The sequence below is a fragment of the Tenrec ecaudatus genome, chromosome 1 (assembly GCF_050624435.1).
Source record: "Tenrec ecaudatus isolate mTenEca1 chromosome 1, mTenEca1.hap1, whole genome shotgun sequence".
Classification (NCBI taxonomy): domain Eukaryota; kingdom Metazoa; phylum Chordata; class Mammalia; order Afrosoricida; family Tenrecidae; genus Tenrec; species Tenrec ecaudatus.
Window position 1 is genome coordinate 320,295,522 of NC_134530.1, and position 25,564 is coordinate 320,321,085.

Below are 25,564 nucleotides of genomic sequence, written 5' to 3' on the forward strand. Positions count from 1 at the left end.
ACTCACGAAGGTTAAATGTCTATTGTATTTAACATTAAATTAACAGGATATATTGTAGTGGATGCTACCTATTGGTGTGAGTAGGAGGATAAGAAACAAACACTCAACGATTTCAGCATTTTGACTAGGGCTTGCCCTTCAGTACTTTCCTTCCCCTCTAAAAGTATTCCACATCCACATAGATGCTCACTATCGTTCTCATGTTTTAAACTGATTGCCATATTCTGGAAGGTGCTAACCATGAGTGTGTACCATGCTTGTTTCACAAGGAAAAATATTTTTCACTTTGGTGTTCTGTTATATAAACTTTTAATGAGGAGGGTGAAAAATGCCTTGGGGATGGTGGTTGGGGGTGTTGATTAAGCACAATGTAGCTGAGAGGAATTATAGAGAGTCGAATGAAGTTTGAACATGATAGTGGGACAGGAGAAAAGTAAATAGAGGAAAAAATTAGGAGGCAGAAGCTATTTATAGAGGTATGAATATAGGCATGTATATATGTACCTATAGTAATATATCACTATAGGGACATAGGTCTATGTACATATATTTATATGGTAAGTATCAAGGTAGCAGATGATGGACACTGGGCCTCTACTCTAGTCCTCCCTCAATGCAAGAATACTTTGTTCTAATAACCTGGCATTCTGTGATGTTCACCTTCCAGACACAATTGCCAAAGACAAAATGGGTGCATAAGCAAATGTGATGAAGAAAGCCAGGCTATCAAAAGAGATAGCATCTGGGATTTTAAAGTCTTGAAGTTGAACAAATGGCCATCTAGCAGGGAAGCAGCAAAGTCTACATAGAAGAAACATACCAGTCTGTGTGATCATGAGGTTTTGTTGATAAGAACAGGTATCAGGCATCAGAAGACCCAAAACAAATAATCATATCGATGTGAATGAGGAGGATTGGAATGGAGACGCAAAGCCTATCTGTAGACAATTGGACATCCCTTCACAGAAGGGTTACAAGGAAAAGACCAGCCAGCCAGGGTGCAGTATAGCACCAATGAAACACACAATATTCCCCCAGTTCTTTAATGCTTCCTCCCCACACTATCATGACCCCAGTTCTATCTTAAAAATCTGACTAGATTGGAGCAAGTACAATGGGACAGATAAGAGCTCTCCACACATGGAATGCAGGGACAATAATGGGAATAGCAATACCATGAAGGTAGTGGGAAGGTGAGGGGAGAAAGGGGAAGCGATCGCAATGATCAACATATAGCTCCCTCCCCTCCCACCCTGGGGCAAACAACAGAGACGTTGGTGAAGTGAGACAGCAGACAGTGTAAGATACAAAAACAATAAATAATTTACAACTTATCAAGGGATCACAATGGTTGGGGATGGGGTAAAGAGGAGCTGATACCAAGGGCTCAAGTAGAAAGAAAATACTGTGAAAATGATGATGGCAACATATGTACAAATGTGCTTGATACAATTGTTGTACAGATTGTTATAAGAGCTGTAAAAGCCCCTACTAAATGATTTATTAAACAAAAAGTCATGGTTTCTTAGTGCTCCGTGGTGCCATTTTACAGGATTAGAGAGTTTTGATGTTCAAAATGGAATGTAAAAAAAACAACAAAACAACAACCCCAAAACAATAGAAGCGGTCAATAAACTCTGCCTCAGGGTAGCACGGTGCTCAGTAGGGTTTTCATGGTTGGTCTTTCAGGAGTAGATCACAGTCATTTCTTCTCAGTTACCTTTGGGGGCACCCAAAGTGCCCATTTTCAGGTTAGCAGCCAAACACTTTAATCATTTACACCACCCAAGGACTCAGCAATGATTTGGGAGAGGGAGAACGAATAGAGCTTGCCTTCATTGAAATAATCCTGTTGGTCGCATACAGCAGCTGTCTCTACTTATTTACTTTGCCTGTCTTCATAGTTTTGCCTTTCTTGGGACCAGATGAGTATTCTTTTAGGAAGTGGCCACCTACTTCTGGAACATCACTGAGCTGTCTCTCTGTACCAGGGAGGCATTGGTTACTAGGTCTAATTTAGTCTAGGTCCACTGACACCGATGATAAACAAAGGTCTCTCTAGCAGCTGATGTTACGACCTCACAACAGTCAAATGACTAATCAGTCAGATAGTAAAGAGCAAAACAGTGAATAGAACAACAGGAAGTTCCGATGTTCCGTTGAAGAGTTTGTAACCCAACTGTGATAACAGTCAAATGACTTTCTAGTATCCAGGGCTGGGTTCCCTGAAGTCACATGCTCACATGCCACATGCTGAACTCTAGACTGAACACGTATCTCATTCAGACTCCTTGGCCTTCTTGTACCTCTTTCGCTGACTCGCTCCATTCACACTCAGACTCTGTGCCCCTCTCTCATACCTCGCTTTCTCAGACTCACTCATTATACTTCTTTCCTCTTTGTCCAAAGTGTTTGTCTGTTTCTCTTCCACTCTTCACTTCCTCCACACCACACCCTTTTTTTCCCTTACATTTATTTATTCAAATCACTATGGCTTACGATCTTCTACATACCAGGGGTTTCCAAAAGTTCAAGGAAAGGCCATGTGATCTTTAAATTCCATTGTCCCACAAACATCCCGAAGGCCTCATATTCCTCACATCTTAGAGAAACAGAATTACTAACAATGAGAAGTTTACAGTTTGCAATACCGTAATGGACAGTGATCCTGGCGGATTTGGACATAAGGACTTCCACTCACCACCTGTCTGATCTTGCTTTCCATGTCACCACACCTTTAACAGTTTCTTTTCCTCATCTGCCAATTCTATAGCCTAGGAAGATTTCTTCTTTTTTTGTGGGGGCTGTCCTGGCCGAAAATCTCACTCAACACATTTCCTTGAATGATGTTCTGCTCAGTTCCATGGTGCGAGTCACCAGCTATCTGCCAATGAGTCTCAAATTAATATCTTTGTTGTTGCTGTTGCTGCTGAGTAGGTTCATGAGTCCAGAGGAAAATGGCTCCATCTGATGTTCACTGACTGAGAGGCCTTTTGGAATTAAATTGCCCGGTCTATCGTCACAGGGCCACCGTGTGTCTGTCAGTGTGTCATACTGCGGTGGCTTGAGTGATGCTGGATAAGGTGTCACTGGTATTTCAAATGCCAGCAGGGTCCCTTAAAGTTAAGAGGTTTCAGTGGAGCTTCCAGAACAAACAGTGAAGAGGGAGTTGGCCACCCACTTCAGAGGAAGTATCTGCAGAAAACCTTGCACCTAGCTTCTGAACACTGTCAGAGACCGAAGGCCTAATGAATGGAAGCAGAGCATTGTGGGAGATAGTGGGAGAGGATATACCCCTGGGGTTGGACGGCTTTACTACGACTGAGGGAGAGCTGATTTCTCAGAGTGCGGTCAACTATTGGGACATGAGCTGGATAAAGTCGATGGGAGTGGAGTCTTCAGGGTCACAACTCAAGGTCAAAGAAGGAGCAGCAAAAATCTGCTAATGATTGGAACTTGGAACTTGTCAAGTGTGAATCTAGGAAAATTAGAAGTTGTCAAAATGAAATGGAAAGCATAAATATTGATATCCTAGGCATTAGTGAGCTGAAATGGACTGGTTTTAGCTATTTTGAATCAGAAAATCACACGATTTACTATGCCAGGAATTATACAATCAAGAGGAATGGCATTGTAGTCATTGTCAAAAAAGACGAAGTACCATGCTGTTTATGATAGGATTAAATCAATGTGACTTCACTTCAAGGAAAACCAATGAGCACAGCTATTGTTCAAATCTATGCACTAATCACAAAAACTAATGGAGCAATTGAAGGATTCTATAGATGACTTCCATCAGAAATTGATTAAACATTTAATAAAGGTGAATTGATAATTCTTGATGATTGGAATGCACATAGTGGAAACCAAGCAGAAAGAAAAGTAGTTGAAAAGCATTGATTAGGTGATAGAAAGGATGCTGGAGATCCCATGATACAATTTTGCAAAATCAAACTTCATAGCAAATACCTTTTTTAACACAAAATCTACTCTATATATCGACTTTTCCAGATGGAATACACAGAAATAAAGTGGATTCTACCAGTAAGAAGCGATGCTAGAGAGGCACAATATTAGCAGCTAAAAGCAAGCCAGGAGCTGACTGTGAAATAGACCCCCAATTGCTCACATATAAGTTCAGGTTGAAGCTGAAGAACATTAAAACAAATTCATGAGAGCTAAAATATGACCTTGAGTCTATCCCACCTGAATTTCAAGAAGATTCCAAGAACAGAGTTGATGCATTGGACACTAAGGACAGAAGACCACATGAGGTGTGGGAGCCCATCAAGAACATCATTTATGATGAAACCTGAAGGTTATTAAAAAAAACAGGAAAGAAGATCAAAGTGGATGTCAAAAGAGACTCTGAAACTTGCTCTTTTTTAGAGTAGATACAACAGATGAAATAAGTGAAGTCCAAGAGCCGAATAGAAGTTTCAAAGGGAAGTTTGAGAAGACAAAGCCAAGTATTATAATTAAATCTACAAAGACCTAGAATTAAAAAACCAAAAGAAAAGTATAGGCTCAGCATATGTGAAACCGAAAGAACTCAAGAAAAAATTCAATTCTTGAGTTGCAATCTCAAAAGATTCTCTGGGCAAAATATTGAATGGTACAGGAAACATGCAAAGATGATTGAAATAATACATAGTCACTGTACCCAAAAGAATTCATTGACATCCCACCATTTCAGGAGGTAGAATATGCGTAAGAGCCAATGGTGCTGAAGGAAGACGTTTAAGTTGCATTGAAAGGATCAGCTTAAACAAAGGCCCCAGGAACAGATGGAGTCCCAATTGAAATGTTTCAACTAGCTGATGAATCCCTGGAAGCACTCACTCGTCTATGCAAGGAAATAATAGAAGACAGCGACTTCGCCAACTACTGGGAGAGATCCGCATTTGTACCAGTTCCAGAGAATGGTGACCCAACCGAGTGTCCAAACTGTAGAACAATGTCACTGATAGCATGTGCAAGTGAAAGCGTTCGGAAGACCATCCACTGGTTGCTGCACTTCTCCAACTGAGATCCGCCAGAGGTTCGGGGAGGATTCAGAAGAGGATGCGGAACAAGGGATGTAGTCTAGCTGGAAGCAGAGAGAGAGAGATGTTTACTTGTATTTCATTGACTATGGCAAGGTATTCAACTGTGTAGATGATAACAAACTATAGATAACCTTTAGAAGAATGGGAATTCCAGAACACGTCATTGTGCTCATGTAGAACTTGTACATGGATCAATAACTAGTTGTGTGAACAGAACAAAGGAATACTGTGTGATTTAAAACAGGGAAGGTGTGTGACAGGGTTGTATCTTTCCCCCATACTTATTCAATCTGTATGTTCAACAAATCATCAGAGAAATTGTATTAATATAAAGAAAAATGTGGCATCAGGACTGGAAGAAGGCTTATTAACAACCTGGAGTATGCAGATGACACAACGTTGCTTGCTGAAAATGAGAAGGAATTGAAGTACTTACTGATGAAGATCAAGGACTGTACTTTTTAGTATGAATTACAACTCAGTGTAAAGGAGACAACAATCTTCACTACTGGGCCGATAGAAAAGATTGAAGTTGCCAAGGATTTTGTCTTGCTTAGATTCACAAGCAATGTTCAAGGAAGCAGCAAGCAAGAGGTCAAAGAAAGCATTGCATTGGGTAATTCTGCTCCACAAGACCTCTTTAAAGTGTGGAAAATAAAGAAGTTCCTTTGAGGACTAAGGTGTGCCAGACCAAAGCCACTATATTTTCAATCACCTCATATGCATGTGGAAGTTGGATCTTGAATAAGGAAGAGTGAATAAGGATCAACGCATTTAAATTGCAGTTCTGGTGAAGAATATTGAAAATGCCATGAACTGGTTACAGGACACATTGGTCTGTTTGGGAGCAAGTAGTGTCAGAGTGCGCCTTAGAGGCAAGGCCGGTGAGACTTTGCAGACATTTGGACGGATTGTCTGGAGACTGACCCCTGGAGGAGGGCTTGCTGCTTGGTAAAGTAGAGGGACGTCCGGGAGAAGGATTGACATGGTGGCTGCAAGACTGCGGTCAAACAGAGGAACGGGGGTGAGGGTGTCACAGGCCTGGGCACTGTTTCATTCAGAGTGCATAAGGGCACCGAACAAAAACAACATTTTTACTGGTACATTTGGATGGGTTCAAAAGGCTCAAACTTCTGTGTAATAATCTGTCTCTTAGCCATTTGCCTCACTCAGGACCCGTCTGTATGTCCTGAGCATCCAGCAAATCTCCACTCGAATGCCTCACCAGCATGCTAAACCCAGCATGGCCAAAGCATAATTTACACACTGCCACCAAAAAACAAAAACAAACAAACACCCCACACAGCTTTCTTTTCTAGATTTCTCCATTTCAATAAATAAGAATGCATAGAACCAAGTGTACAAAACCAGGGCCTTTTAAACATTTTGTTCATTGATCTATCCCAAGCCAAGCATGCCTGCCAGAGTAGTTACTCAAAAATTATAGAATGAGTGAACCAGTCAAATGTTTCCAATATGCTCTGCTTCTGATTAATTATGTGCTAACTTTCTGTCCTCGTCGTCATAGGATAAGAATATAGGAGGAATCCAATAATAGGAAGTAGGCTTGCCACATCATTCTTAGTAGCCGTGAAATTTAGTGTTGATATATATTTTTAACAGATGAATAATTCCGTTGTCATGGTAAGACTATGCGATAATATTCCATGAATAACAATAGTGCTTGAAGAGATTTGCTTGGATAAGAAGAGAAAATGATTATTATATAATTGCAATTTAAAAAAAGAGGATATGGACTAGTTCAAGTATGGTATCATTTTAGCTATACGTATATGATTATATATGCGATTAAGATACAAAACCATAGTAATAAGAAAATATTCAAAATGTCAATATTAACTATATCTAGGCTAGCCTTTAGAATAATGGGTGAATTTTTTAAATTCTTTATTGTCTTCCCTGCCTTCAAGTTTATACAAAAATAAGCATGCCTTTTTTATAATTATAGAAAATATTTTAAAATCTAAAATGTTTCTATGTAAAATGCAAAGCATTTTGCTCTTGTTCTTTTTTGCCTTTCCTATTTTCATTTTCAGCATATATTACTGAAAGCATTTTTCTTTGATTTCAGATCGTGGAGCAAAGTGCTTATTTTGCTCTAGATTTATTTTATAGGACAACTTTTATTGCTTGCATCTCATTGTTTCTTAAACACCAATACACCATGCCATTTGGTATCCTTTTAAAATTTGTTACTATTTACAAAGAACATGGACCCTACATGCATTTGTAAAGAATATAGAGCGAGACCAAAAATCAGCCTTCCTTTTTTCATGAATGAAGGTGTGAATGAAACACCACTATCCTGAAATCCAATGCCACGTATGCACTTGCTGGTTCTTCAGTAAGAAACTTTATAAATTGAAAAGCAGTCGGATTGTGGTGTGGAACCACACTGAGCATATGTTTCCCTCCATAGATATTGAAATATGATGAACTGTACTCTCATAAGTGAATATATTAGACACAGAATACCTGTTTGGAGAGAGGACTTTTGAGAGAAGTAATGTGAAAAACAGATTGTGCAAATTTAGAAAGCTTTACATATTCCTAGAACTACAAATTAGGGGCATATATGGCATCTTTAAATGTCACCCAGGGTGGACATGATTCATGCTCATGTGATAAAGAAGTGAGCTTACATCTTAATTTAAATATCTTGGATTTCAGAGACTAGACAGGAGCAAGGACCCACCAAAGGGTGATGTTTTGGTTCATCAGAGCTGAGTCAAAAGACGGAATAGATTCTTTCTGTACCTCTCTCCAAGCCATTCATTCGAACCAAACAGAGTCTGACAAAAGGTCCAGCGTGGGTACCTTCATGTTTGGAGCACACGGTCTGTTACGTTCCTTTCCTGTTTGCAATAAGCCATAAAGGAATTTTGCTGAAACTTCTTACCATACCTTTGAGATTACATCTTTCCATAAAGTGAACATGGATGGAAAAGACTAACCTTACAATTTGCATCTCTTTTTTTTTTTTTTAAAGAAAAGGAGAATGTTGGTCATACAAACCAACTCTATAAGATAACCCAGTGGTACGTGGCTTGGTTGCTCACCGGATGGTCACTGGTTCTAACCCACCGGCTAATTCTCAGGAGAATGTTGGTGCCATCTGCTTCTGTAAATATCCAGCTGTAGAAACTCTCGGGCAGTTCTACTCTATGCTATAGGGGTTACTTAGAGTCAGAATCGCCTCAGTGGTGGTGGGGGTGGGGTGGAGGCCACAATGGAGGGAGGTGCTTTATAGCTGGTTACTTCCATTGTCTGCACCTCCTGTCTGTTCCCACGTGTGACCATCTGGTTCCATGAAAGCAGCTGTTCATCTGTGTCATTTGCATGACTACGGGTCTATCATAGGAGATGAAGGAAATGATGCACATGCTGGAAAGAGAAAGTTGAATTAGGCACCCCAAGATCTCTCATTTTGGATAATTTCAGAAAACACACAATTATTGCTGCTGGGCAAGACGATTCTTAAATTGCCATCTTGATCTCAAAAAGGAGCATTTGGCACAGCAATCGATGTTTGGAAAATGAAGTACCCTGTGGTATTGTCTGCTTCAAAGACAAGTGAGAAGTAATGGGCAGGAATGCAGCATCTCCTGCCAGCCCACGCATTCTGCTCACGTTGGTGGCATACTTATTCTTCTCATGAGGTAGGAAATCCAGATAGTTCATTTTTGACATTAGGTGTTGCATATACAATCTTGCTTTCTATGGAATCTAGAGGACTTCTGGAATTCCTGACATTCCATTCTGTAAGGAAGAACCCAAGGCCTGGGACCCAGAAATTTCTGTTTTAGTAAGACCTGTAGATGCTGTGGATGCCTGTGCAAGTCTGAGAGAGACCGCTGTCATCCATTCACCAACAGAGCCAGAAATTTTGTCTTAGAGGGCATGGCTGTGTCCTTGCTCTTGTTTTGCTTCCTCTTGTCCTTGTGCTTCTGGGGCTATTCAGCATCTCCTCCTGGACAATGAATAATCCCTTGCAAATGTCTCTGCCTTGATTGCTCCCTTTTATCCTTCCATCATTCGTAAACATCCCTTTCACCATAACTTCTCCCTTCAATCTTCCTCTCCCCCACCCCGGCCTGCCTCTGCAGCTATTTCCCATCTTCACCTAGAGGAGGAACAAACATCTTCCATTCTTCAGTGTGCCGCATTGCACAGGCTTGGACCTAACTTAAGAACTTGTTTTTCCTTGCTTCCCAACGTTATGCTCACTCTGGGGAATTTCTGATTATTGTTAAATCTGTACTTTTTTTGATGGTCTTGCCCCAGGGGTACCGTCGTCTTCTTTAATATGCTTTGTGTTCTCAAGTACCAATCGCTAATCACCTCTCAATGGCACCTTCCTCCAGAAAGACCACTCATCACTTTGTCAAAGGGTGATTCTACCGTATTATTTATCCTTCTTCTCTGACACCAGCTAATACTGTATACTATATTTTTATATCCGTGTCATCATAATAGACACAAACTATGATATCCGCATCTGTGTGTCTTCACACCCATGGCATGAATTTAAGAGTTCAAACAGTGCACTGTTCTTCGAATAACTACAAGTTTGGAAAAACAGATCAAAGATACTTTCTTCAACTAAATTACTATTCAGATGTCTTTTCTGACACAGGTCGTTAGGATTCATCATCTCTAGTAGTTGAAGTTTTCCAGAGAAATAAAGCTAATTGGTTACAAACATTATACCCACCGCTGCCATTGAGTACTTTCTAACACATAGCAACCCGATAGATTAGAATAGACCTGCTTCAGAGGGTTTTCCATGCACGTGGCCTCAACACTAGACCTTCCTTTCCATTACTTGCCCAGATTAACCCACGGGGCTACCAGGGCTCATGCACACAAGGAAGTAAGTCAAAAGTATTGTCCTTTACTCCCCATTCATACATGCGTGGATTTATTCCAAAGACAAACATATTAAAACCCATCTCCCTGGTTAGTGGATGACTGCAGGCAAGTTCCCTTAGAAATATGTTGTCTTAGCCTTGCAAGGATGCCTTCAAGAAAAACACCCAGTCCTAACAGTGGCATCCCAGGGGACCTGCTGTGATGACTCAATTTGAGGCAAAGAATTCAGCTCAGAAGGTTTTGAGAACTTTCTTTTTAGGGGGGTGGGTGCATTACAAAGGTGAGGTAGTTAGTTTATGGTGCCAACCTGGCCGATAAACACATGTGGGATTAATTGAAGGGGGGAAAGATAAATGGCTTGCGAGCCCTGCCTTTCTTGTCTCTTGCTCTTTGATCATCAGACCAGTGTGCGGCTGCCTTGCTTGTTCTGTGTTTCAATTTGCAAACTACCTACCTGAGGGACACCTAACCCGTGGACTGTGTTGCAGTAATTTGAGGTTCCTTCAAGACCTGCTTCCCCACACCATTGGAATGTGCATCTCTTGAGCTGGGGACTGTCGGACCCTGTCATCTGGCTGACTGTTGGTGACCTGCTTGCTGTTTGCTGCCTGTGCCCAGATAGCCTGAAGTGCTCCACAGAGGACTATCCAATGGCCTTCAAGACTTGAAGGACTGCCAGTGTCTCACAAATGCCTCATGGGAGTGAGTTGCTCTGAGCCATTTGTACTGCTTTATAATTTAATTAACTGCTTGTTTCTTATGTTTTCTATCTGTATAATTATATATATATATATATATAATCGTTAGCATTCTGGTTTTGTTTGTCTAGAGAACCCTGTGTAACACAAAAGGGATACTCTCAATAGATTTTTTAAATGTTTTTTTAAATGGAAAACTGCATTGGTGAGAAAAAGGCCAGGAGAATTGTGCTGAGCTTCTCCCCCCAGCCCCCCATCACATCAGTGCACCTGCTCATGCATCAAGGGGAGTTCTTCTACAATTTTGTCATTGTGAAGCCTTGCCCTGTCTGTCCTACAGTCTGATCCTACCCTCTCAGACTTTGTTTTGTTTCTACCTTTAAAGAACACTGAAACCTGTTGCTTTAATGTCGTTTGAATGGAAGAATACAGGAGTTGGGGGAGGAATCAGAGAGATGGAAATAACCGCTTCAAAGCATATAGCCATGGTTGGGAGATATGTCCTGAAATGAGTAAACAAAGGAGTTGGATTTTGATATTTTTGTTTGATAAAGGTTTCTATGATTTTGTAGCTATGTGTTTGAGTTACCCTTAGGGCCATCAGGACACCGTAAGTGGAACTTAGGTAGTACTTCTGGGTGAAGGTACATGTGAGATGAGAGACCATTCTTCAGAGGATGTGGGAAAGCTCAGATGCCAGGGACAACAAATAGCACTGGGGATGCACTAAGTGAACCTGGGAGGGAGAATGGGCGAGTTCTGTAGGGTGGGTCAGAGAGTTACAAACTTGGACAGAAAAACAAAGGTCATGACTTTCTATCAAAGAGGTGAAGAAAGGAAGAAAGGAGAGGGGAAGGGAGAGAGGAAGGGAGGGAGGGAGGGAGGGAGAGAAGAAGAAAGAGAGGAAAGAAAGAGAAAGCGAATCTCTTACTGCAAGCCTTTGCTGCTCCAGAGGAAACGTAATTTAGAAAATGCGGCGGGGCCCCAGATGCATAAATAACCAACGCAGTTCCCATTATACATTCCAAATAGATGCCGGACTCGACATGGGACTCTTGTCAAGTCACTATCCTCTCTGCTTTTCAGAATGAGCATTTATCAAATGACAACTATCGTGCCTTTGACTTGGGGTCATTTTAAGAATTCAAGGGGATATGATCTATTTCTGGATCAACTGTTGGAAAATTGAATCCTTGTCATCCTGGTCCTAGATTCAGTCCAAGGTGTCAAGTCAGGAGTACTCATCACACCAGGGGCCTTGCCAGCCTTTATTCCTCTATTCCACCCCTCTCCCCTATTGCCACAGCTAGAAGGCCCACGGGAGCTGTGAAGAGCCAATCAAGGAAAATAACACAGTTCCACCTGTACAGCAGATGTTCTCCCTGGGTTTCCTTGGATACAGAAATACCAAGGTCTGTTTATTTTTAAAAGTTGTCATTTCATCTTAGGTATAGATTTACTGAGTACCTGTCATGTTCCAGGCAACATGTTAGGTACATGTATTTATCTCCTTTTATGTAGGGCATAATCACTTCATTAAGGAGCCCCAAGCAGGAAGAGGCTAACAGGTTAAGTCGATTTCCCAAAGACCATGTAGAGGGTTTTTTAAACTCCAAAGGCGATTTTATTTCTACTCTACCAGGATGCCACTTTAAGGTAAGCATGCTCTAATAGTATGAGTCACTCACAGGAGGAGAAAAACATATAAGCATTTTTTAAAATATATTGAATACATGTGGGAATGGCATCATTAGACCTCTGAGCTTCTTATTTTATTTGGGGGAGACTACTCAAATTATATATGTGCTAGGATTGTTGAACAGTATAAATCAAAACAGATATAACCCATCCATTCTAGGATACAGATTGATAAAACAGTCATAGACTAGATTTTACATTCCACTCTAATATAGCTTCAGAAATAAGAAACATACGTTACCCCGTCCTGCTCCACTGCCCATTATCTGTGGAATTTGTCTTGGGAGTTGGTCAACTATCATAGAAGCATGGAAATAAATATGAGATAGAGCCTCTAGTCAGATCTCAGAGTTGTGTAATTGGTTTAGTTGGATGCTAAATGAAATGTTTGAGGTTCTAGTCCATCCAGCTGAAAAAAGAGGAGGCTTTCCACTTTCACAAAGTAGAAAGTGGGAGGGTGTGGTAGAACTGCTGATGACTACACACGTTATTTTAAAAACAATTGAACCATTTAAAACAAGAAAATATTTTAAAATCGATTGTGGTGATGATTGTACATTTCTTCTTGATATGATTGAACTATTGAATTGTGAGATATGTGGATTATGTACCAATGAAAGTACAAAAAAATAGAGTTACAGTCTTGGAAACCTACCGGAGCAGTTCTACTGTGTCTAATATGAGTTGGAATTGACTCCATGGCCGGAGGTGAGTGAGTCAGTCACTCTATAGGCACTCATTCCAACAGAACACACGAATACTGTGCAGTTTAAAATCAGGAAAGGTGTGCTTCACAGCTTGGAATTTTTATTATGTTTATCTAATCCATAGCTGAGAAGAGACTTGAAGGAAGTAGATGCTAGGAAACAGAATGCGGCATCAGGCTCATTAACAACTTGTGATATGCAAATAACACAATCTTGCTTGCTGAAAGCCAACAGGACCTGAGACACTTAGTGATGAGGATCAAAGACAAGCAGCCTCAGGATCTATCACGCTGCAGCCTTAGAAAAGAAAAGAAAAAAGCATCCTCACAACTGGACCTATCACATCACAATAAATGATTAATGATTTCATTACATTTGTACCTATAATCAATGCTGAGGGAAGCAGCAGTCAAGAAATCAGAAGACCTGTGGCACTGGGCAAATCTGCTACAAAAGACCTCTTTGAGGGGTTAAAGAGACAAGAGGTCAGTCAGTCCGGTCTGTGGAGCTCAGGCAGTGGTGTTTTTCTACCACCTCCTATGCATGCAGACGCTGGACCACGATAAACAGGCCTAAGACCGGTCCCTGGAAGGACATCACATTCGGTAATATGGAGGGGCAACAACAAGGAGGAAGGCCCTCCGTGAGCTGCTATCAATAGGTTCAAACCGAACAATTGTGATGATGATTCAGGACCAGGCAGTGCTTCATTCTGTTACTGGATTCTTTATGAGTTAGAACTGATTCAAGAATACCTAACAAAAGCAGCCGTTGGTGCATTTGAATTATGGTGTTTAATTAGAATAAACAAAGATTTAGAAAAGAGTAAACAAAGATTTGGAAAAGCAAGTTGCTGCCTCACATCACAGTCCAAGGGCTGGGGCACTGGTCTCCTTCGCTCATGTAGGCAGCTTGCCCCACCATGGGGCTTGCCATCCTTTAAGATGCCAGATTGTTCAGATGGCTTGCGTTTTGCAACTGCGAAATAACTTCAAATACAAATAGAGACCACCTCAGAAGGTTTCTAGGGATCAGGGCTGTAAGTGGCCTTCACTACCTTCTCCCATGATTTTCCAGTGGAATTTTACCAGTACAATCATTGGCCAGAACTCAGCCACATGACCTCTTCTGTCTGAAAGAGAACCTGTAAACACAGTTTAGTTGTGTAAACAGGAATAGTAGGGCACAGAAGTGGGGGAGCAAAACAGAATCACCTCTGTCACAAGTTGAGGCCAAAGCTGGGAATGGTCTTGTTCCCTTGGCCCACTGAGATGGGAGTGTCCCACTAACTGTGAATGTGTCTTGCTAGTTTCCCTATATTCAAGCTAAGTGGGGTAGGTACACCTGCCCCTTCTTTCCGTGCTTTCCATTCCATATAGGGTTACAGTCTCAGAAACCCAAAGGAAGTTCTATCCTGTCCTATAGGGTTGCAATGAACCGAATAGAACTGGGGGCAGTAAGTGGGGTTTTGCACACTTTAGAAATACACACAATGTACTCTTTAATAAGTTTTCAAATATAGATAAAGAGGTTTTGTAAGACTCAAACCTTACAAAATTGATGATGCTTTGAACACATTTGATATATGCATCTTTTCTATGGTATTTGTGATAAAAGGTTCTTAATGGATGATTTAGTAGATGTAAATACCACAAAACAAACAAACAAAAACCATTTTAGTCTCTTTCAATAGATTTTCTCCAGTAGACGTAGCTATCAGAAATAAAGGCTGCAAATTTAGCATGATCATTAAACAATTATTTCAGCCAAAGGCAGTTTCTTCTACTTAAACAAAATTACCCGATAAAAATAGTAATCAAGTAGACTTCAACATCCTGATAATAGTTAGGTCTGTTGTAATTTTCCATCTTCTAGGTTGTCATTTCAAGACAGTAAAATAGCCCCTTCATATTATTCATACTATGCAAAATACTATATACATAGAAACCAGAAAAAAATAATTTTTTAAAATTAGGTATTCAAGCTTAGAGAACTGGTTATACAAGGCGGGAAGAAGTTGAAAAACCAGTGATTTAATTCAAGAGGCTTAAATAGTCAGGGGGGCCCTCCCACTCCTGGACTGGTGAGACACAGGGAGGAGGTGGTGTATCTTGCAAGCCTGAAGCCATGAGTGGCTTGGGGTAATGCTGGAACCATAGTAGACTTGTCCAGTCCAAATGGAAAGTACAGAGTGTGTGAAGCCAATGCCCAAGAAACGATCCAAGGCAGTTTCCTCTCACCTCATGCTCATACTGATTTGCCCATGGTTATCATTGGTCCCTCATCAGTCAGCGTGTTGTACCGTGATTGTACGAGTCTCTCACACACTAGTATGGTCACCTATTGGGCAGGTTACAGTGGAGGTTCCAGAATAAGATGGACGAGGCACAAAGAAAGACCTCATCATCTATTTCAGAAAATTAGCCAATACAAACTTGATGGATATTGGCAAAACCTTGTCCAACTTACTCACTTTGGACACATGATCAGGAGTGATACATTTCTGAAGGGGACATCGTGTCTGGTGAAATGGAAGACCGATGAGGATTCAGGAGACCCTCGGTGAGACGCATTGGTACACAAGATGCAACGGCGGACTAAAGCATGCGGGCAGTTATGAGGATGACACTGGCGGGCAACACTTTGTACTGTTGTGCTGTCAGGGACTTCAGGCACTGGAGTGAGCTCATCCTGCTTCCCTCTCTCCCTTTTGGTCAGCCATGGCCAAATGGACTCAGGGTGAGCAGTGTAAGAAGCTACTAATCTAAAAGAGAAATCAGTTTATGATTTCTAGTCTCCAGAAATGTATCGGTTGTTGATAGTTGACATTGAGTGGATTCTGACTCACCTGCCCCCTGCCGTGCCCAGTGAAAAGGCTCCATAGTGTTTTCGATGGCTTTGATCTTTCTGAAACAAATCACATCCTTAAGTACTTCTTTCTCCAATTTTGCTGTTAGGTGGTAGTTAACTTAGGTTTGTAGAGCAGTTTTTAAAATATACACAGGAAAACAGAATATTCACAGAAAAAATTTCAAAGGAGCAACTTCTCCCGGGGGCCATTTTTCAAATAGTCTCCAATAAAGCACCACTATCCCCCCCACCCCCCACACCCCAAAGCCCCTAGGTGTATTTGAACTGCCAATCTCGGTTAGTAGCAGAAAACTTAACCCTTTGCCCCACCCCACTAGCCAAGCAACTTGGCTACCCAACCCAAAGTGATGGTCTCGTTCCAAATAATTCCTTCAAGAACACTGGCCAGTTCAAAAGCAGTCCCCATCCTGTGAGTCAGGGCTTTCAGTCAACATTAACATTCACTGCAGGCAGCTTGGCCCACATATCAAACAGCTCAGACGTTTGCTTTTAGACTTGTGTCTTTGCCACAGTGGCCGGGAACGAAATGAACTGGACTTTAGACTGTAGAACGGAGGCTTTCTCCACAACCGTCTGAGAGACGAACGTAAGAAGGTGACAGTGTTCTTTGAGTGGCAAGTGCTTGAGACGAAAAGTCACACAGACAGATCAACACGTGGGAACCCACACATCTCTACCAATCGGTATCAGCTTCCCCGGGAGTTAGTGGACAGTCATAAAAAGAACCTCAAGAAAAATTTCAGACCAGCAGCTCTTTGGAAGGTGACAGCATTGAAACGCAAATCAAAGAGCTGGGTTCAGGAAAGCCTCAGGGCAGTCATGAAAATGACAAAGTTTCCAGCCAGCAGAGTTACACCTTATTAAGGAAATGTCTAGAAACACGGAAAGAGCTTTAATAGCTCATAAAAATAATTAGGGTCTTCCCCAACTTTAAGCAAATGGATGTCACAGGACTCCCCTGCAGATGGTCCTGTCATGGAGTTTGGTCCATGAAAGATGGTGTATCTAGATAGCTGTCAGGCCTAATGGAAAGGACAGAAGCTAGTCACCCGGACCAACTGCAAAGGAACATTTGATTCAAGCATCTTCTGTCCAAATGGCCAGGAGTGCGGGTACTGCAGTGGGTTCCATGTTGTACCGCTAACTCCGATGTTGGCAGTTCAAACCCAGCAGCCGCTGCATGGTAGATAGATGAAGTTTTCTTTCCTGAAAACAGTTACAGTCTTCCAACAGGAGCAATTCTGTCCTGTCTTGTAGTGTCACTATGCGTTGGAACGGACTTCATGTCAATGCGTTTCATTTGTATATTTGGCTTGACGAAATCGCCTTGAAGCAAGGCATTTTCTCACTTCAATCTTGAGTACTTTCCTCAGTGAGAAGGGATATTGTGATATGGATTAACATCAATGCTTATGATCTTGACTCTGACACATCGTAAGCCAGCATATCTTGCTTAGAATAGTTATCTTTATTATCATTCAAGTTTATTAGAAATCAGCACAACTAGCTTTGTTAAATATAATAATGTAATTTTATCTCAAAAATATTGCTGCTTTATTGGAGACTATTTGAAAAATGTACCCTAGAAGAAGTTGCTCCTTTGAAATTTTTCTGTTTTTCTGTGTATGTTTTTAAACTAGCTGTACAAAACTTAGTTAACTGCCACCTAAAAGCGATGTTGGGCAAATAAGTACTTAAAGAAAGATTATAGAATAAGCAATCCCGGTGAGGACAGTGGGGGAGGGTGGGAGGGAGGTAAAGGGAGCGGATATCGAGGAGTTCAAGAAGAAAGAGAATGTTTTGAAGCTGATTAAAGGAGCAACGGTACAATAGTGCTTGATGCTATTAAACTATAGAACGATATGATATCTATATTATCGCCTAACAAAAAGGTTTTGGAAAAAAAGAAAGCTTTCACACGTTGGTTGAAGCCCTTGTTCAAAATGTAAGTAATCAAGCCCCAGGATATCAGAGTAATCCATTTGCATATTTAATAAACAAGGCAGTTGATTGTAATGTATGAAGTGTGAGATCACACTTTGACAAGCGTTGCTTTAGAGAAAATATGGCGGGTTGTCAAGCGGCAAGAATGAAGGATGGTTAATGGGGATCCAAAAGAGCCCCGGCGGCACTGTTGAGCAAGTATTGATTGGACTGCGAACTCTAAAGGCAGGCCAACCAGGGCCCCACGACTTCCCCAGTGGTCCTGGTGGGCTGCTTATCACAAGGACAGGAGTTTGACATCAGCATCTGCTCCAAGGATGAACAGAGTAGGTTTCTACTCTAAGGAGTTACAGTCTTGGAAAGCCACAGGGGCAGTTCCACCCTTGCCCTTGAGCAGTGACTCTCAACCTTCCAAACGCCGCGACCCTTTCATCCAGTTCCTCATGTTGTGGTGACCCCCCCCCCCAACCATAACATTATTTTCATTGCTACTTCATAATTTTGCTACTAAAATGAATCGGGTGACCCCTGTGAAAGAGTCATTCTTCCCCCAGCGGGGTGCAACCCACAGGTTGGGAACCACTGTCCTAGAGGGTGGTAGTGACTTGCAACCCATTTGAGGGCAATGGACTTGGCTTGGATTACTCATTATCCCAAAGTTCTAGATGGTGCAAATGACTAAGCACACAGCCACTAACTGAAATATTGGTAGTTTGAACCCACCTGGTGGCATAGTGGGCTACTTGTTGGTCTGCTAACCACAAGGTCAGCAGTTCAAAATCACCAATTGCTCCACAGGAGAAAAATGAATCTTTCTACTCCCATAAAGATTTCCAGTATTAGAAACCCAGGGAGACAATTCTACCCCATGTTATGGTGTAATCATGTATTGGATTTTACTCAGTGGCAACGAGTTTTAAGTTGGGGGGGAGAGGGGGCTTGGTAATATGCTTCTGGAAGATCACAGACTAAACAAGCCCATGAAGTGCCATTCTACTCTGCGTACATAGGGTCGTTAGGAGTTGAAATTGACTTGACAACAACTGGTCAATGGTTGCCCCAGATAGCGTACATGTCTTTTCTGCAAGGTCAGGAGGAAGGGTTCCTAAAACTCTTTGTTCTGCTGTTACCATTGCTAGGTAAATGAAATAGGCTGAGAATAACCCAAACATTCATAGGGCTTAATGTCATAGCAATGAGCTGGGGAAATTCTTTGAAAATACTTTATCTATAATTACATGTTTAGCATCGTATGTTGACAAAATAAGAAAATATTAAAAATAGCAAAGTCTAGTACCTTTCTCAGTGCAGATAGAGTCCAGGAGCCCATATCACAGGGGAAGGGAAGTCTTCATTTTGGCTGGGACAGGGGTGGGCAGGCTGTTAAACTCTGATACACACACACACACCTCAAAATCCTTCTTATGCACCCCCTCTTGCCCCTTGATTTTGTCCTTTTCTTACCTTGCTTTCTTTGTTTTGTAATAGCTTTAATTTTCATTTACTCCTCACCCCCCACCCCCACCATTGTTTTCTTATTCTTCAGTGGCTTGACTTTGCCTGTACTTACAATCGATGCTGGCCTATTAATAAAAAGTAGGCCTTGTCTAACCTTAAAGAAGATCTAGTGGCATAGTGGGTTACTTTTTAGGCTGTTAACTGCAAGATGAGCAGTTCAAAACCAACGATCTCTCCTCAGGAGAAAGATGAGACTCTCTTCCCATTCAAGTAAAGGTTTACAGTCTCAGAAACCCACAGGGGCACTTCTACCCTGCCCTATAGGGTCACTATGAGCTGGAATTGACTCGATGGCAGTGAGTTTGTTTGTCTTTTGATGGGCTATCATGTTGGCACCGAGTCATGACTCCTTTATACACAACAGAACAAAATGTTACTCAGCCTTCCATGGTCATTTGTTATGTTTGAGTCTCTTGTTGTGGCTGTTGCGTCCATCCCTCTCCTTGACATATTCCCTTGCTTTCATTGACCTTCAATTTTCCCAAAGATGAGTTCCATGGCTTGTGATTTGTCTTTCCTGACAATGTCAACAAATGTAAACATGAATCAGAATAATAAAATACCGATTGTTTCCTTTACCATTACTCCTACCAGTACTACAAATGTAAAAGTACATGCAACTGTATGCTGGGACAATGAAAAGCATTATACAAATGAATCTTTTTAACTTTTATTATTTTAAGCATAATCTATTCCTGAGCCATGAGTTTGTGCTTCTTCAGTTTCTTCTGGGAGATCTTTTTCTTCTGTGCAACCTCCTCTTCTGGTTTGGGAACGATCTGTTCCTTCTCAGTCAGGATCATCTCAACATGGCAGGGGGAGCTCATGTGTGCGTTGATCCAACCATGTAAGTCCGGCGGCGCATCTTGGGGGCTTTGTTCACCTGGATGTGCTCAATGACCAGAGAATCCACATCTAAATCCTAAGTTCAGCATTACTTTCTGCATTTTTAAGCATGTGAAGCAAACATTCAGCACTCTTTTTGGGCCACCAACCCTGTGTCCAACCCCACTGTTTGACCTGGGCACACCTACCAACACCACCATTGTGACATTGGAAGGGCACACACTGCTTCTGCAGAGTGACGTCTTTCAAATATTTGGTTGTTTTCTGGATATGCATGCCTTTGATGGCATGGGCCGTTTCACGATGTTCTTGAAGTGAACCCAAAGTTCGACCCCCTTGATTTGCAGGATTTTGTAGGGTTTTCTGGGTCAAGTGAGTAGCGAACCATTTTGGAAAGTCACCTCAGGCCGCTACAGCAAGAGTTACAACAGAATCTTTTAAAATGCTTACACATCATATAGATCTGTTGCTATATATTTCAGGACCAAAATTATTGATTGCCATGCCAAATTTAAAATTCATGCCAAATTTAAAAGCACTGCCATTGAGAAGTTTCCTTTAAAATATAAGCCTTTCTGTGGAAGAAAGAAACTCAAAGTGACCACTCCCTGCAGGTGTTTCTTCTGCTGTTTCTCGTTCTAGAAATGGAATGGAGTACCTTGTTCTGGGATCCAGGATGAGAAGCACACCATCATACATCCAATATCGTTAGGCTGATAGCTTTAGGGCTGGGTGATTTATGAAATGACCAGATGACCTTCATGTATCCTCTTCAGAGATAGAGAAAGGATATCGTCTAAGTTCTTACTTAATCTTATTTCATGGTAAAGCCTTTATATTTTTGATTCAGTGGTGTTCTAGAGTATGAAACTTAAGCTACATATCAATTACAGTGGATGTTTTGCACTAATTTAATGTACAGTGATCACTTTCCTAGCTGATTCTCTTCCTTGATACAAATCTGTACAAATAATAAATACTAAGCTTACAAACTCTGGTTTTTAGTATGAGTGGGTAGCCCCTTGTCTTAAAAAAATGTATTTTTAAAGGTATGTATTTAAATTATTTTTTAAATAACCTTATCACCTTTAAAGTACTCTCCATTCCCCTGGATACATTTGTCAAATCTGTGATTCTATTTTTGGAAATATCCTTCAAATTCCTCTGTTTGGATGACTGACATCACCCCTTCATTTTTTTTCTTCTTCACTCTTGTACGCTGCCGTCAAATTGCTGTCCTTTCATATATTCATAAAGACAAAAAGAATTTGCAGAGAGCAATGTCAGGTGAGTATAGTTTGTGGGGCAAGAGAGGCATGCTGTTTTTTGCCCCAAACTGGCACACTGAGATGGCTGCATGAGCGAATGAATTGTCCTCGTGGCAAAACCAGTTGCCTATCTGCCACAAATCAGACCTTTTTCACCTCACACTTTTACGCAATCTTTTCAGAACCTCTAAATAGAAACCTTGATTAACAGTCTGACCTAGTGGAAGGAACCCCAAATGCACTATCCCCTTCACATAAAAAAACAAAACAAATGACATGCACAAAAACAAGACAGAGCAAAACCAAGCAACAATATACAACAAAACAAAAACAACCACAAACCAATGACAAAAACAAAAACAAAACAGCACAAGAAAGAAAAGCTTGTAGTTAGTTCAAGGATTGTTTGTTGACCTTTAGGAGTGTTTTCCTGTCCAGTCTGTTGGGGCACCATGCCCTGGTCCCAAAGTCCACCTTCAGCATTCACTAGGGACCTTGCTGCTCCGTTCCCTTGCTGTTCTGTTGCACCCCCTTAGTGTTTTGCCTTCGTGTGGTGGGATCAGATCGGGTGCAATTCCCACACTGTGTCTCCAGTGTTGTCCCCTGTAGGACTATGGGTCATGAGGTTGCATCATGTCTCATAGTGGGGCCAGCCATGCGGTCTTCTCTGTGGACTGGCTGCTCTAATTGGGAACATTGTTTTTATGGCCTGGTGGACCAGGATGTGCTCCACTCTCTCTTCCTCCCCCTTCCTCTGCCCCCCTGTGCTCTGATCAGGTATGTCCCTCTCCCGGAGCTGCAGATTCAGCGCTGTCCTTTGAAATGAATTATTCTGGGGTGAGGGGAAGGTGTCCACATAGTAGTTGAGATTGGGGCCGGCCCCCCAGACCTCTCCACTGGTTCCCTACTCCATGCCGGCATGTTGCATTCACATCTTAGAGTACTGAGTTGAAGTCTGGTTCCGCTTTCCCTGTGGAGATATAAACAATACCCTCTCCTTGGGTGGGGTAGTGCCCTGTGCCCCCACTATCCATTTCTTTTTTACTATTATTTTTTTCCTTTCCACACCTCCTTTTTGGTTGTCTATGATAAGTATCCCTATATTTTGTCTGGTCCCTGCCTCATTACCTGGTCCTCACCCCAGGAATGTTTGTATACAGTAGCATGTTATTATCTTTGCAGGTCTGTCTAAAAAAGATAGGCTGGATGAACAATCTGGAGGAGAAAACAACGGGACCAACAATTCCAGAGGGACATGGGAGAGGGGAGGTAGGGGAAAAGGTAGTGGTGTTAACAAACCAAGGGACAAGGGAACAAAAAGTGATCCAAATCGGTGGTGAGGAGGGTGTGGGAGGCCTGTTAGGGTTTGATCAAGGGAAGTGTAACTAAAAGGAATTGCTGAAGCCCAGGTGGGGACTGAGCATGATAGTGGGACAAGACAAAAGTCAAAGGCAATAGAGGAAAGAGCTGGGAGGCAAAGGGCATTTATAGAGGTCTAGATAAAGACATGTATATATGCAAATATATAGATAAATGATGATGGGGAAATAGATCTATGTGCATATATTTATAGGTTTAGTATTAAGGTAGTAAAAGGACATTGGGCCTCTACTCAAGTACTGCCTCAATGCAAGAATACTTTCTTCTATTAAATTGGCATTCTATGATGCTCACCTTCCCGACATAATTGCTGAAGACAAAGTGAGTGAATAAGAAAATGTGGTGAAGAAAACTGATGATGCCAGGCTATCAAAAGATATAGTGTCTGGGGTCTTAAAGGCTTGAAAGTAAACAAGTGGCCATCTAGCTCAGAAGCAACAAAGCCCATGTGGAAGAAGCACACCAGTCTGTGTGATCACAAGGTGCTGAAGGGATCAGGTATTAGGCAACATCAAAACAAAAAATCTTATTATAATGAATGAGGGGGTGGAGTGCAGTGTGGAGATCCAAAGCCCATTTGTAGGCTACTGGACATCCTCTTACAGAAGGGTATCGGGGAGGAGATGAGCCAGTCAGGGTGTGAGGTAGCAATGATGAAAAATACAACTTTGCTCTAGTTCCTAAATGCTTCCTCCTTTCCCACTATCATGATTCCAATTCTACCTTGCAAGTCTAGCTATATCAGAGGATATACAGTGGTACAGATAGAAACTGAAAACACAGGGAATCCAGGGTGTATGATCCCTTCAGGACCAGTGGTGTGAATGGCGATACTGGGAGAGTCAAGGGAGGGTGGGTTGAAAAAGAGGAACTGATTATAAGGATCTACATATGACCTCCTCCCTGGGGGATGAACAACAGAAAAGTGGCTGAAGCGAGATGTCAGACAGGGCAATATATGACAAAGTGATAATTTATAAATTATCAAGGGTTCATGATGGAGGAGGAAGATGATGCCAGGGGCTTAGGTGGAGAGCAAATGTTCTGAGAATGATGAGGGCAATGAGTGTACAAATGTGCTTTACACAATTGATGTATGTATGGATTGTGATAATTGTATGAGCCCCTAATAAAATGATTCTAAAAATAAATAAATAAATAAATAAAGGCAAAAAAAAAAACCAAACACAAAACAAATGAGCATAGTTTGGAACTTTGATTTAACTTGATGAGCTTTGGGGGGCCAGGAGATGATAGCTTGCTCCACTGGCTTGACTGATGCTTGCTTTGGGGCTTGTTAAGAGTAGAACCATACCTTGTCAGTAATAACGACCTCATAATAAATGTATGGGTCACTTCCAAGCTGTTCTTTCAAAAAACAGCATATTTCCAGTCCATCATCTTCTTCCTGGTCAGTCAGAATCCGAGACAAAAATTTTACAGCAACCCTTCCCATTCCCAAATCTTCCATTAAAATTTGCTGAACCTAAGGGAGATCTGTTGACTATAAAAAATGAGCTGAAATTGCCAACTTACCATTTTAAATCCTCATTTTGAAAAGGAATCGGTACGTTCAAACCCAGAACAATCTCCTTGAAACATGGCTTATTCGAATCCTAAACGTTTATTAAAATCTTTACATGCAAACACAGCTATTATTATTATTTACTTAATCAGAGATACAGAAAAAGGTTTCTCTATGCCCCGAAGGTATGTGCTTGATCTCTGAAATGGAGAAATTCATAGTACCACCTCCTAGGGTATTTGTAAGAAGCCCGAGTGGTGCAAAGGATTAAGCTTTTGCCTGGTAACAGAAAGGTTGACAGGTCAAAGCCATCCACGGCTCTCTAGGAGGAACACCTGAAGGTCTACTTCCATAAAGATTACAGCCAGGAAAACGCCATGAGACATGTCTACTTTGTCACGTTGTGTCTCCAAACCTTGAAATCAACTCAATGCTGCTTCAACCGGGATTTTGTGAGGACTAAATGATAGATGTGTGTTTGAGGGGGCTTCCAAAGGTATATAGAAAATTCCACTTTAATTCTATCTCCTATGAACTTTTATAAGCCCCCTTGTATATCTCTACATATATATATGAACTTTTGTAATGCATACATACATTTAAAAGCATATTCTCTGCCATCCTGTCAAGTTCGACTCAGAGTGACTCTCTAGGGCAAGGTAGAACTGCCTCTGTGTATTTTCAAGACTGTAATTCTTGGGTAGTATAAAACCCCATTTTCCTCTGGCCAAGTGCTTGGTGCTTTCAAACTGCTGACCTTGGGGTTAGCAGCTCCACACACAACCAATACACCACCAAGGATAGTACCTATACATAAACATACATATAAACCTATATATATACTACACACATATACTAGCTTCAAAATGTTTGGGGGAAGCATTGCATGATTTTTAAAACGTTTTATTATGAATTAGGTGGGACTTTACATTTCAGATCATTTAAAAAAAATCAAATAGCTTGTCGTAACTTTCCCAACAGTCTGTCCTCCCCCTTCCCCACTCTTTTGTCCTTCTCCCTCTCTTAGAACATTATTTCCCTTCCCCCAAGTTAACTCCTGTCTGCCCATTAGCTTATTGTTTCCTTTTCCTCTCTTCTCCTCCCAACCCTGGTAATCATCAAAGTCTATTTCTTTTGGCAAAAAAAGCCTTTGTTTTGATTTGTTCTT